Source organism: Pleurodeles waltl, chromosome 7 (genome assembly GCF_031143425.1).
Source record: "Pleurodeles waltl isolate 20211129_DDA chromosome 7, aPleWal1.hap1.20221129, whole genome shotgun sequence".
Classification (NCBI taxonomy): Eukaryota; Metazoa; Chordata; class Amphibia; order Caudata; family Salamandridae; genus Pleurodeles; species Pleurodeles waltl.
This window is the reverse complement of record NC_090446.1, coordinates 1398307931-1398321063: the sequence shown is the minus strand read 5'-3', so window position 1 is coordinate 1398321063 and position 13133 is coordinate 1398307931. Positions and strand designations below refer to the sequence as shown.

Below are 13133 nucleotides of genomic sequence, written 5' to 3'. Positions count from 1 at the left end.
CTAGGTTAGGCCCTAACAGCATAAATACCAGATTTCTCACATGTATCATAGATCTATCTATCTATCTATCTATCTATCTATCTATCTATCTATCTATCTATCTATCTATCATGCCAATTCAAAAAACAAGAACACACAATAGTTCAGTTGCTGGTGCATAATTATTTATACATTACTCCATGAAATTATCCCAATTTCTCTAGAGTAAATAAAATTTCACCCAGTCCTAGCTATGCGCCACTTTAACCTTTTTTCCTGTGGATTTCATTTTGAAAAAAAAATAAAGTAATATTTTATTACTAGATGTAAAGACAACACCCTGTATTATATGTGTGTGCATAGTTACAATTAGGGCAAAGTTGCCATAAGAAGAGCATGTTTTATTTTGCTAACAACTTTCGGGAATATTTCTGAATAATATAAAAGTTAATTCATCTCAGCTCCTTCATGGAACGTTTTGCACCAATCCATCAAACGAGGACTAAGAAAAAGGGAGGAGCCTCACAAGAGTGTGATTTCCCATGCAAAATTCCATATCAAACTTTTCTCTTCAACACAGAAAAGGTGGCAGGATGAAATTACCAAATCTGCAACAATACAGATCTTTACTTCAGAAAGCATGTTTTTTTTCTAATTTGCCAATGATACCTTTACCTGTTTTTGTGAAATTTGCATTTAAAAGGAGCTGGACTCAGAAAAAATAGGTATAGCTTGGTGTTTCGTCTGATGTGACTCCAGCGATACCAAATAATATGAAAAATAGGCCATTCTGATAGGCCCAGGAACCTTTTTCTCCCTTGGCACCAGTACCAGGGTACTGAATGATTTGATTGGCTTGCCGCCACTCTAAAGAAAATGTTACAGCCACCATTTCAGGACTTGTGATTTTACTAATGATGTTATTTAACATGTAATCAGTATTGTAATATGTAAGATAATATGTGAAGTAATAATAGGTGCAAAGCGGGGACACTATAGTTGTCACATTAAATTTCATTTTTTTCGGCTTTTAAACATTAGTTCTCCTCAACACCCAACTATAATGCCACTTTAACATGTGTGTATAAATATATATATATATATATATATATATATATATATATATATATATATATATATATATATATATATATATCATTCAGTATATTGGAATATATATAGGATAATAATTTTTTTAATATTGTTTTCAATTAAACAAAACAAACATTACAGAGATGTTAATATTAGAAATAAAATTTTAAAAAGCCTTATAAATTTACAACAACAAAAAAAACAAAGGTTACAGCAACGTTATAGTTAGGTTCAGATTTTACACACACAAAGCCATAGAAAATCAGCAGTTATAGTTATACTTATCCCAAGAAACTATAACTTGTGTCCTAAGGTAACTACCTCGCGCACCGGCCATGCACAGTTTTCTCATCAATAATTGTATTGCATATGTTGCAGTGGCATTAACAATGATGCCATAGAAAATGTCATGGCCAATATAATATGTGGAGAGATTAGCAGTGCATGGTGAGGGCACAAGCTATAGTTACCTTAGGGCACGAGTTAGTACAACTATACCTGCTGAATTGCTATGCTTTGTAACAAAGACGCCATCTTGAATGTCACAATTCAAAATAATGCCCAAATTCATAAATATATGATCAAACAGCTGCAGCAAAAAACATGTACATTTCATACTTGGTGCATTTGTTATGATGCCTGTATGGTGTTCTCACTCAGTCCTCTTTCTGTAACCATGTACGCACTATATAAATATGGTATTTCACAATGAACATGTATGCGTAGCCAAGGCAGTGAGGGCAACACACGTTGAATGAGCTGTTACTGTCATAAGGACTCTTGCGTAGCCTGCTGGTTTTGGGGTGGCAGCACCTCTGCGTTGTCAGCGACAGAGTCACTCCCACACCAGTTGGCAGCTGTCGGCCTAACCCTCCCGGCTCACTAGCAGCACCTCACCAAACCCCAACCGGTAAAGGTGATTTGTGGCAGCCTTGCATTGAACTCTGAAGCCACCTCAGGGAATTCATGGTGGAAACAAGCCTTATCCTTTTCTCTCCACATACAAGTCTCTTACACACACATAGGCAAGAAAGGAGATGTAGGGCAGTTTTCAATACATTTATTGAAAAGACTGCTATCTATGATAAAATGCATGAGCTGCAATGATTAGGATAATGAGGAGTAACAAAATCAGGATTGGGAAAATTAAAGATGTAAATATAAACAACCCCAACATATTGTCATAACATGAGTATACAATTCCTGCCTAAAAGCCAAATCTCTAGCCCTGAACGAGAGCATGGCGATGTTAGCCAAATCTGTCCAAACAGGGCATCATTACGACCCTGGCGGTCTTGAGACTGCGAAGGTCGGAGTGGCGGTCGGACAACCGTCATTGTGGCAGTCCGGCAGCCACATTAAGAGCGTGGTGGTTGCGCCACAGTCGGAGCGCTGGCACCATCAGATCATGACTTTTCATCGGTATGGAGGTGCTGGCGGTCCTAATCCATCAGGGCAGCGCGCTGGGGATTACAAATCCCTTCTCCGCCGGTGATTATATGTCTGCTTTGCAGACAGAGAAAATCGCGACAGGTGCTGGTGCACCCTAAGCACTACAGCATTGCCGCCAGCTCTATTATGAGCTGGTGTCAATGTTGTAGGCCATTTGCCGCAGGGTCAGCGGGTGGAAGCTCTGTTTCTGCCCGCTCACCCAGCAGGAAACTCTTAATGGAGCCCACGGGAAGGGGACCGCACTGGTGGTAACCTGACTGCGGGACTTTGGCAGTTTGCCTTTTCCGTCCTCCAAACTCATAAAGACCCCCACAATGTCCATGAGAAGCACAACCAAGCCTGTTACCTTGGTAGAAGGTCAGGCCTACAGTGTCCAGAGCAGGATCGGTGGAGACACAAACGCTGAGGTGGGCCGAAAACCTGCATGCAGCATGGATGGAAGTTCTGGTTGGAACCCCCTCTGATGCCCTTTTTCCTACAAGATGTTTTATACGGGACATGTTTATGTTCATGCACAGAAGCCTGACGTAGGTATGTATCACGGAGCTGGACTGTTTACGCAGGCTTGAGGGTGGAACTACAAAATATCATGCTGTGTGCCTCGCATTACGTTCTTGTGATTCCGAGGGCAAGAACATGATGCAAAGTATGTCATCCATAGCACTGATGATGACGCTTTTGCAGAATAGTGGCTGATAATGAAATTAAAACAAAACCACTAAAGGTATTACAAAAATAAAATGAATAAAAACGAGAGAGCATGGTAAATGGGAAAAAGAGCATGGGCCGCAAGCCTAAGCAAAGCTATCACTGTGCCCAAGTGACTAACTAAAATGGGGCCACAACACACTCCCCTATTGCTGGAACAAAGGTGCAATGTCCAAGCCCTAATGTTAAAAATGCTCTAATAAAGACATAAAAACTCTAAAAGCATAACTAAAAACATACATAAGAGACAAATGTCTAACTCAGCAAGCCAAGCAGGCCAACAGACAGGCCGAATTAAAAGGCAATTTGGTGTCACTTTTACTTTTTTGAAAAAAAAAGCCAATGGTTGAATTCTACAGTAATCATAGTCTTGCAGGAAATCATCGAGTTCGTAAATGGAGATTGAGACCAAGTAGAATTCCACTTCAGGAGGTGACAAGTTGATCAATGTGTTGGCAGAAGGATCCACGAAGCAAAAGTGTGCAGTAGCCTTCAGTGCAGAATGAACTACATAGGTAGCACTGTTCCTTGTGCCAGATGTCGTTGGTGCCAGCAAATCCACAAGTGGTGGCTCATAGGATGCCTCGCAAATCAACTACAGTCTCAAGGGGCATGTCTGTGAAAGAACTTTCATTGAGAAAATTAACAGATCTGTGTCCACAGGCGGTGCAAACTGCACAGCAAGCAGACTATTGGTGCACACTTGAAGAGGCATCATATGCAATGGAAGACTGACTGGATAACCCATCAACGTCTGAATATCAAAGACCAATGTAGCTCCAGCTCCCCAAGCAAGGAAGATCCGAAATACTGCATCATGTGTTCACGACACAGCTGGGATGGTGATAGCTCCATCACTCCACTTTGCTGAGAGAGAATAGCCACTGCGTATCCTTATCAGAAATAGCAGCAGCAGAATTCTTCCAATTGATGACAAAGTTATAGGGAATCGACCAAAGACACTCAAAAAGAGTGAGTGTATGGCTGCAGGTATTACGCCAAACACAGTCTGAAAAGTGCTGACAAATGCAGAACCGACAGCCTTAAAAACATGCGCAATCCCCACAGTATTCAATGCATTCTGCTCACCAATTCTCCAAAATGCTTTGGGAAGTTGGTATTTATTAGGGATTGTATCTCGGCCGATAATCTTGCTTTCTGGATATCGTTTGTCTCTCTGGCTGATGTCAGGGCTACATGTTTTTGCAACAATAGTGTCCTTAGACTGCTGAACTTGTCAAAGTTTACATTAGAAGTAGCAATGAGGGGCCACTTTTATCTCTTGTGTGAGGGGAATAAAACATGGCCACAATAAGTTACCATATGAGTAACTGAAATCACGTAAGCGCTTCCTGGCATCATTCTGCAGCAGCTTTGTCAATTCAGAACCACATAACTTCCATTAGAAAGTATCTGTAATACTGGACGAATCAAAGAGACAGGAGTACCCTTTAGATAGCATGGCAAATTTGCAACCTCCGCGTTGCAAAGGCCAAGCAAGGACATCTTATTACAAATCATAGAATGACTAACAATGTCTGCCATAAATACTGAAATTGAGTCAGTAGAAGAGAGGCTGGGTGCTGCTAAAAAATCACTCTCTTCTATTCCCTCTCTGCCTGTGAAGGGACACTGTCAAGATGTGTCTGAGGGTGTTGCAGGCAGTAACGTTCAGAAGGATAATGGAAAAAAGTGTGGTGCTAAACCAATGCATGAACAAATTGCTGTGTTATTCAGGAAGAATTGGGAATTATGGGGGTTATTACAACTTTGGAGGAGGTGTTAATCCGTCCCAAATGTGACGGATATACCACCAGCCGTATTACGAGTTCCATAGGATATAATGGACTTGTAATACGGCTGGTGGTATATCCGTCACTTTACCGTCACTTTTGGGACGGATTAACACCTCCTCCAAAGTTGTAATAACCCCCTATATCTTTTACTGAACCCCCGTTTTCTGATGATATTAACCTGCAACCGGATGAAAGTGCTTCCCCTCAGAGTCAAAGTGACAGATAGTAATTGGACGTCCTTGATAGTGAACCAACAGGTAGTCTGCCTCCAAGAAACCTGGGCAAATACAGATGTTTACATCAATGGCTTCCAATCCATTTTGACCTTGGCGATGCGGACCCCCGCAGGAAAAAGCAGTGGGGGCTTGTTGACACTTATTAGTACTTCCTAATCGGCTAAATTGATTAAAACACAGACTGAATCCCCCTTCAGGAATAGCGTTGTCCATAAAAAGGTGTCCTATGATACCACTTGTCAACTTTTATCATAATAAGTTCTCCAAAAGCAATGTGCAAATTGTATATTCTCTTGCCCACAGTATTGTTCTCCTGGGGATGATAGGATATGTGGGAGAGCTGGTAGTGAAGCAACCAGTTACTTGCATTTTGTGCATAGCCCATGCGGGGAAAAACTAAGGGGCATATTTAAGAAAAGTGGCGTTGCATACTGGGCAGCGCCACTTTCTTTGCAGCCCTTGATGCCCCTACTGCCACCATGTGTGTGCCGTATCTAAGATATGGCGCACCATGGCACATGGTAGGGGACAATAGCGCCAGTATTTTTAATGCTATTGTTGTACTGTTCAGGGTTAGCGCCAAAATGTTGCCGCTAACCCTGAACAGTACATACTGGCCCATTGTAACCAATGGTGTGCCCCCTTTTAACTCCTGCTCTGAGCAGGCATTAAAAATGTAGAAAAAAATGGAGCAAAGAAATGTTTTAGATTTCTTTGCACCATTTTTTCCACCCCCTAACGGGGGAACGCCTCCCTTGCATACATTATGCCTGGCACAGGCATAATGTGGCGCAAGGGGTTACAAAGTGGCGCAATGCATGCATTGAGTCTCTTCGTAAATCTGACACAGCGATTTTGGCCTCGTTGGGCCACATCAGCGTAAAAGAATATGATGCTAATGTGCCGCAAGGAGGCACTAGCCCTTCTTATATCTGGTCCTCAATATGTTGATGATGATATTTGATTTAATACTGGGGAGTGATATATCGTCTAAGCACATTGCTCCTCAAGTAACTTTTACATGAAGGAGACGAGGATCAGTGACTGATCACGTTATGAGTAGAAAATTGGTTGATTTTCAAGTCATTGTTAGTGGGCTGAGCAATTACAACCCGCTGGTGCTTAGTTTTAACAGTGATTATGTGAAGACTGGTGAGAATGAGATGGGATGCTTCACTGAACATACAAGAAATAGTGGCATGCAATGCAAGTGGCAAAACATTGACCACCAAGTCTCTCCTGACCCAAGTGGTTGGAAGTAATATGGAAAAGGTTAAGCAGTGTTTAAGTATAGACTCTGTGCCAGAGATGGTGTTGGGAGCGTTTGTGGATATTTGCGTATGGGTCAAAACTTACTTAAAATTATTGTCACAATCTTATGTACAGAAGCCAGTAAGACGGTTTGACAAAGCCTGCACACGTGCCCATGTTGACCTTAGGTGGGTCTTGAAGAGCAATCGGAGGAGCCAACTTGGAGTGAGTAAATGCAAAGTTCGTTAGAAAGAAACAACTAGGTTGAGAAAAAAGGAGATCAGAGAGAAGGCTTGGGAGAAGTTAGTTTACACTGCAGCTGTGAACGATGTATAACAGTTTTGGAAATTAGTTAATACTCCTTTTTTTGCCCAAGGCTCTAATAATGGGATAGAGGTTTTCATCCTGGAACAAATCTGGATTGAACATTTTATGAAGGTATATGCAAGTAATAGGGAGGAATTTCCTGAATTTGTCATAGATGATGTTGAAATTGTCAATAGCAAGGAATTGATCATAAATCCCAGTGATGTAAAATTGGCGATTAACAGATCACTCCCAAATAACGCCCCAGGTCCTAATGGGGTTGCGGTTGACTTTTTTAAGGATACCGTGGAGTGATGGGCACCTATTCTGACTAACGTTTTTAGGTGTGCTGTACTAAAAACGTACTAGTCTTCCCTCAGCCTGGTCTATGGCCACTACTATTCCAATATTTAAAAACCATAATGATCCAACCTGGTATCGACCCATATCATTGATCGATGCCACAGCGAAAAATTTTGGCAGGATTCTCTTAGATCACTGAGAATCCTGGGCAATCAACAATAATATTGTATCACTGATGCAGAATGGCTTTAGGATGGCTTTAGGAACAATTGATCAATGTCTGAACTTGCACCTGTTGGCAGAGAAGTATGTAAGCGCCAGGCAGGGTTGTGTCTACTTGGCGATTATGGACAATGTCATCAGGAGTAAATTATGGGAAATGTAAGTGGATTAGCGGGGGCTAACCCTAAGATTGTCCACTTACTGGCGCAACTGCATAGTGTCGTGGAAGCCAGGGTTAGGTATGGGCTGAATGGAGAATGCTCTCAATTTTTAAAGGTTAGGAAGGGGGTCAGACAAGGGTGTGTTCTGGCCCACTTTCATTTTAGTTTTTATATTAATGACCCTGAGGAAGCCTTAGTGGATGTTGAGGCAGATCCCCCCAAAATAGGTGTTCATCAGAAACCTTTTCTTTTGCATGCTGACGATTGTGCCCTTATGGCACAAATGGGGAGGAGTCTTCAAAAGCTGCTAGATAAGTTTGTTGATTTTATGACCGCACTGGGTCTTTCTACCAATGAAGCAAAATCTTACCCAGAAGCAGGGTAGCTCCCCTTCATATTGGAGACACACGCTTGAAATGTATCTCCACATTTACATATTTGGGGGTACCCTTTAATATTGATAGGAAATGGGACCACCTTAAAGCAGTTAGGGTCACACAGCACGAGCAGGCAGTTGCATCTCTGTGTAAGTTAATTTCCAAATTAAGCTCTGCGCCAATTAAACTGATTATAACTGTTTATAAAGCTAAGCCAATTCCTATCGCAATATATGGTTCAGGTGTATGGGGGTATACTGGCTCATCCCTCTTGCAAATTAGTAAGAATACATTTTTGAGGAGTTTATGTCACTTCCTAGTAGCATACCGGCTTTTGTTGCCCATGAAGATCTTGGCCTCCCATTCCTGGAAGATGTAGTTAGATTAGCCACAGTATTATTGTTGCTGTCAATATGGGGAAGACCAGAAGCAGCGCTCACTCAGTCACTGAATTTAGATTGTTTGAAACTTGAAGGGGTCTATGTGTGTAAGTGGTTAATGAATGTGAAGAAAATGTTGGTTAGTATAAATAGATCTGAGTTTTTTATGAACCCAGGGCCCATAAGTAAATTTTGACCAAGAATTAGTTACTCAGCCAGATTGCAGAAGAAAGATGGAGTAGTAATTTAGGTAAAGCTATGCTGCCACCATACCTTTATGCACAACTCCAAAAATTTAGCCATATTTGTTAAGTGCTCCTCAACATTATAGATTTTATTTGATGAGGTTTCGCTTGGGTCTAGCCCATTTCTTGGTGGCTTTCCCATCCAATGTACACACGTCTAATGCCCTGTCCAAGCGATTCTGTCATGCCCCAGTCTCAGCTACATATGGTCCCATTCGGTGATTTTGTATTGTGAACAGAGAAGGGCTATTTTAACTCTACTTCTTGGGAGCTGCAACAAAGCAATGTCATATTTACAGCTTTTACAAACTGACTTGACATCAGTTGTGAGAGCTCAAAAAATTGATGGCAAATGATTCATTAATTGGACGAGTTGTGTGTTTTATTTATATGAGTTACACATTGGTCCCTATTTTTAGAGGCATGATATATATTATATATTGTGTGTTTTAATCAATGCGTTTTCTCTTTCTTTTTTATTGAATTGATTTGATTGAATTGATTTTTATGGATTAATGTTTTATTGATCATATGACTGTTTTTTCTAACTTACTGATATTATTAACTTTTTATGACCTGTTCTAGCCGAAATAAAGTTTTACTAACTGTCTGACTAACAGTACTCTCACATTCGCTTCGGCTAAGAAAGACCTCTGTTTCACCCGTCATACATTTGTAATCGAAAGGCAACTCCCACACCGAGTGTATGTGACTGTCTCATAGCCGCTCAAACCTGCCTACTGCCAAATGCTTTAAGCATTTAGTGAAACGAATGGTGGAAATGGGCAGATTAATTACTCCATGTCTTAGCCATACTGGCGAGGGGATTTCTGCTACATTGAATGGCAACTTTTCCAATTTCACAATTTTAAGCATGATGTTACTTGCTTCTTTTTTAGCCATTATCCGTTATTTTCTAGATAAATTAAAAGCGGCAAACAATTGAGTAACATTGACATGTTTCCAGGGCATCTGGCCACTTTTGGGAACCTGCAGTGTCCAAATTAACTGCATGATAAAACGCAGTTGGCTTTGTGCATGTTGTAAAAAGGACATGTCATTCTGAATGATGCCAATTGGAGATGACACAATATTATTTAGGGAGTAAATTCTGTTGGACAGAGTGTTCATGCCATTATTAAGAACAGCTAAAGCCTTTTCCATGTTTTCCTTATCAATCTGCCATAAACGTGCAGCAGCTTCCATCTTGGATAGGTTCCAGATCTCGTTATATATGGCATACAGGAGACGCTTTGAGCTTGGCTTCCTGGGTCCTAACAGGAAATCTTTTAGATTGACTTACTCAGACAGGAGACTATGGTTCTTTTACAGATCTTAAAGTGGAAGATTGCAGCCATTGTTGGCACAGTTTACCCACACTGCATGCGATAAGGGAAACTGAATGTTGAGTCGAGACAGCGAGGATCCGGTCGGCTTACTCTGAAACCCCCGGAGGAATTAACAAAATATGCCTGCCACTCATTTGTGTCCATTAGCCACAATACCCACCAATGTCATTGCAAATTGTGAAATTTAGCAGGTAAGGGGATACTGGGTGCGTTCAATTCTTTTATCTTTTATCATTTAAAAATATAATTTGTAAAGGAATAAGGCATGCTCTGAACAAAGCTTCCCTACCCTGTATTTGTCTGTCTTTTGTTCCCCATACACTTTACAATTTAATAGTGTTTTTACAATACACATAGCCTTCCACAGCAAGACGGGAAACAAGGTAATCCGAGTGGATTAATTTTGTGTCGGTTGGTAAGATTTTTCTCATTCATGAAGGTGGTAATTTGAAATAGTACGACTCAGCATTGCTGGTGTCATGCCCAGTAAAATACGCAAACTTATCTATATATGTTTTGGGACTCCCCACAGATGGTGTTAAACAATGTTCCTACTGTGTGTAATTGTAAACTAATCTTGGAGCACTGGTTCGGTGTTGAAAGGAATGTCCATAACAGTGACAACAAAACATTTCCCCATAATTTGCTGTGTTCATATACATGTCTTCACTTTCAAATAGAGTGTAATATTCAAGCTTAGGCAGCACAGAATCAACTGTTTTAGCATCCCAGTCATCGTAAACAATACCAGGTGTAATAACATTACTCATAGAAATTTGGAACACATATGAAATTTGCAGCCGCGGCCCATCCTTTGGGGCTGAGGAGTCATGCCCCCCCCATCTTTTGCCCCTCAAGAAGAGTGTTTGTCAGGCTGAGCAAAGGTCAGCCTGACCGACCCTCTTCATTTTCAGGTCAGGCAGCCAGAGCCAGACATGCGCTATTTGTGCAGGCTCCCAGCTCCCTGAGCTGAACTTTGCTGGGCTGAAGAAGTCACAGCCCTGGGGGCGTGACTGCTTCAGCCTAGCAAAGGTGCATGGAGGCCCTCCCCTTCATGATGAGGGGGGAGTGTCACCAATTGCTTTGGATCTGGGTGCTTCAGTTTTAAGCCCTGAAGTGCCCAGAGCCGAGTGTCAGTCAGTGACACCTCGTCACAGAGTGGGGTGGGCTCAGCAGTCTCACTGACCCCATCCCACTCTGGGACGAGCTTGGGACTGCTGCCTTCCCTCATTGACTGACCTAAGCTTAGTTAGTCCGAACTCCGAGGTAGAGCTGAAGGTAAGTGTGTTTTTTTTTTTTTCATTAATGTTTGGTGTGTGTATGTTTGAATATTTAATAATGCGCTTTGTGAATGGATGTGTGTGTGCACGCATGTGTGAATGAATGAGTGTGAGTGTGCCTGTGTGTCCCGCCCGCCCTCCCCCCTCCTAAAATTACCAGCTGCCACTGGGAATTTTAATGACCTTAGTAGGACCGTATATATCAAATGTTACTTTATCCCACCCAATCCCATCTAGAATCGGAACTGCTGAAATGTTTACCAGGGACAAGTCTCTTTAGACCTTATGGGAAGATAAGCAAGGGGTCAAAACCTCATCCACCAGCTCAACAGCAGAGCATTCAGGATAGTAATGACCATTTATCAGAAGAAAATAAGACTAACAAAACCAATCCAAAGCAGAAAAGCAAGCAATTTCAACAGTCTTCACAGTCAGAAGAAAAGTCATCCATGTTAAGGAAATAACCAGAAGCAGTCTGTGCAAACACATAAGCCAGTGCAGAGTTGGTGGATGGAACCATTTGTGGTGGTTCATAGTAGACAATGTCATCTGCCTGGGCCGAACTGGAACAAACAGCATTCCACATCTCGGACAGTGTTCACCAATGAAGTGGTGACAGGAATCAGCAGAAGCTCATTCTCCTCCCTCCCTGTGCTCGAGGAGGCAATGGTAGCACTGGTGCTAGCAGAAACGTTGTTTACTAGTTAAAGAGGGATATCCTGTCGGGTAGTGAGAGGGCAGCGGGTACTACCCAAAGGACCTCTGGGTCTACTGTGCAGGATCAGCAACCTGGTGCAATTTGACGTTATTAATAGAAACAAATCTGTTCTCCCTGGAAGGCAGTGGTGATATGATGACAGTTCTGGTACCATGCACTCGCAGGACTAGAAGCGTGCTCTGTAGGATCAGCCAAATTCCTTTTTCACATCAATCGTTTCACACACTAGATCCTTTACTTTAGGAATGCAGCCTGTAGATGTTGTTGGAAAATAAATTCTTTATTCCCAGATTAATTTTCATCACAAAATTGCTGTAGCCCCTGTAAAACAGCGACACGTTCATTTAGTCAAACGGTGTGCCTGCCGCCACTGCACCAGAACCATCAAGATCAGGGACAAACATAGGTATCCCAAAAAGGACCTTGTATGGGGTGCGACCTCCCAAGGACCTTCTGGGCAGATTATCTAGTTCTCTGTGGACTCCATATAGGTGATGACACCAACTACAGCCTGAACCTATAGCTCTCGCTGTTAAGGACTGCTTTAACTCTCGGTTCTTCCTCTCCACAACGATCTTTCCCTCTGGATGATAGGGGGAGGAATAATTGAGTTGAACACCCATCATTCCCATGTTGTCCCTGAATTTCCTAGAGGCAAAGGCAGGGCTCTGGTCCAAGTGAATGCTGAACTACATATGTACCAATAAAGACTAGCAAATCTTTAGTAACAGTCCGAGCGTCAGCCGACCGTTGTGGCCATACCCACAGGAATCTAGAACAAGAATCAACAGCGACTAAGAAGTATTTGTATGCACCATCATGTTGTAAGGGACCACAGTGGTCCAGGTACACACATTGTAGTGGTTAGGTGGAAATTAGGAGGGATGTCTGCAATGGGTGTTTAATGGTGGACCCTTTAATTTTCTGGCAAATGTCACAGCAAAGGACATATTGCTTGGACTTGTGTAAAGAACTAGCTACCAAAAGCATTTATGTAATAGTGTACTGTAGCCGCCACACCTGTGTGAGCAGAAGTGAAATCCTCATGCACTGCTTTGAAAAGATCCACCCTCTGATCTTGGTAGGGGATCACACGATCTCATACCCCTGGAATGGTTGCAAATGCAATGTTCTGGGCATTGATAGGGTAGGAATATTTTGCAGGGAATGCTTTTGGTAAAGGCTTGCTGTCAGCCAAAGCTTTCAAAGTAGCCAGCGTCTCATTATACATTCTCGTTTGTGAGTGAGTTATTGCAGCAACAGAAGCCCTAGCTACTG

General features: G+C 42.0%; 1 protein-coding gene across 4 annotated transcripts in view; it reads right to left on the bottom strand.

Moving 5' to 3' along the window:
• LRRC4B (leucine rich repeat containing 4B) overlaps positions 1-13133 on the bottom strand; it is a 1040654-nt gene that overhangs the window by 359821 nt on the left and 667700 nt on the right. The gene's annotated exons all lie outside the window — the stretch shown is intronic.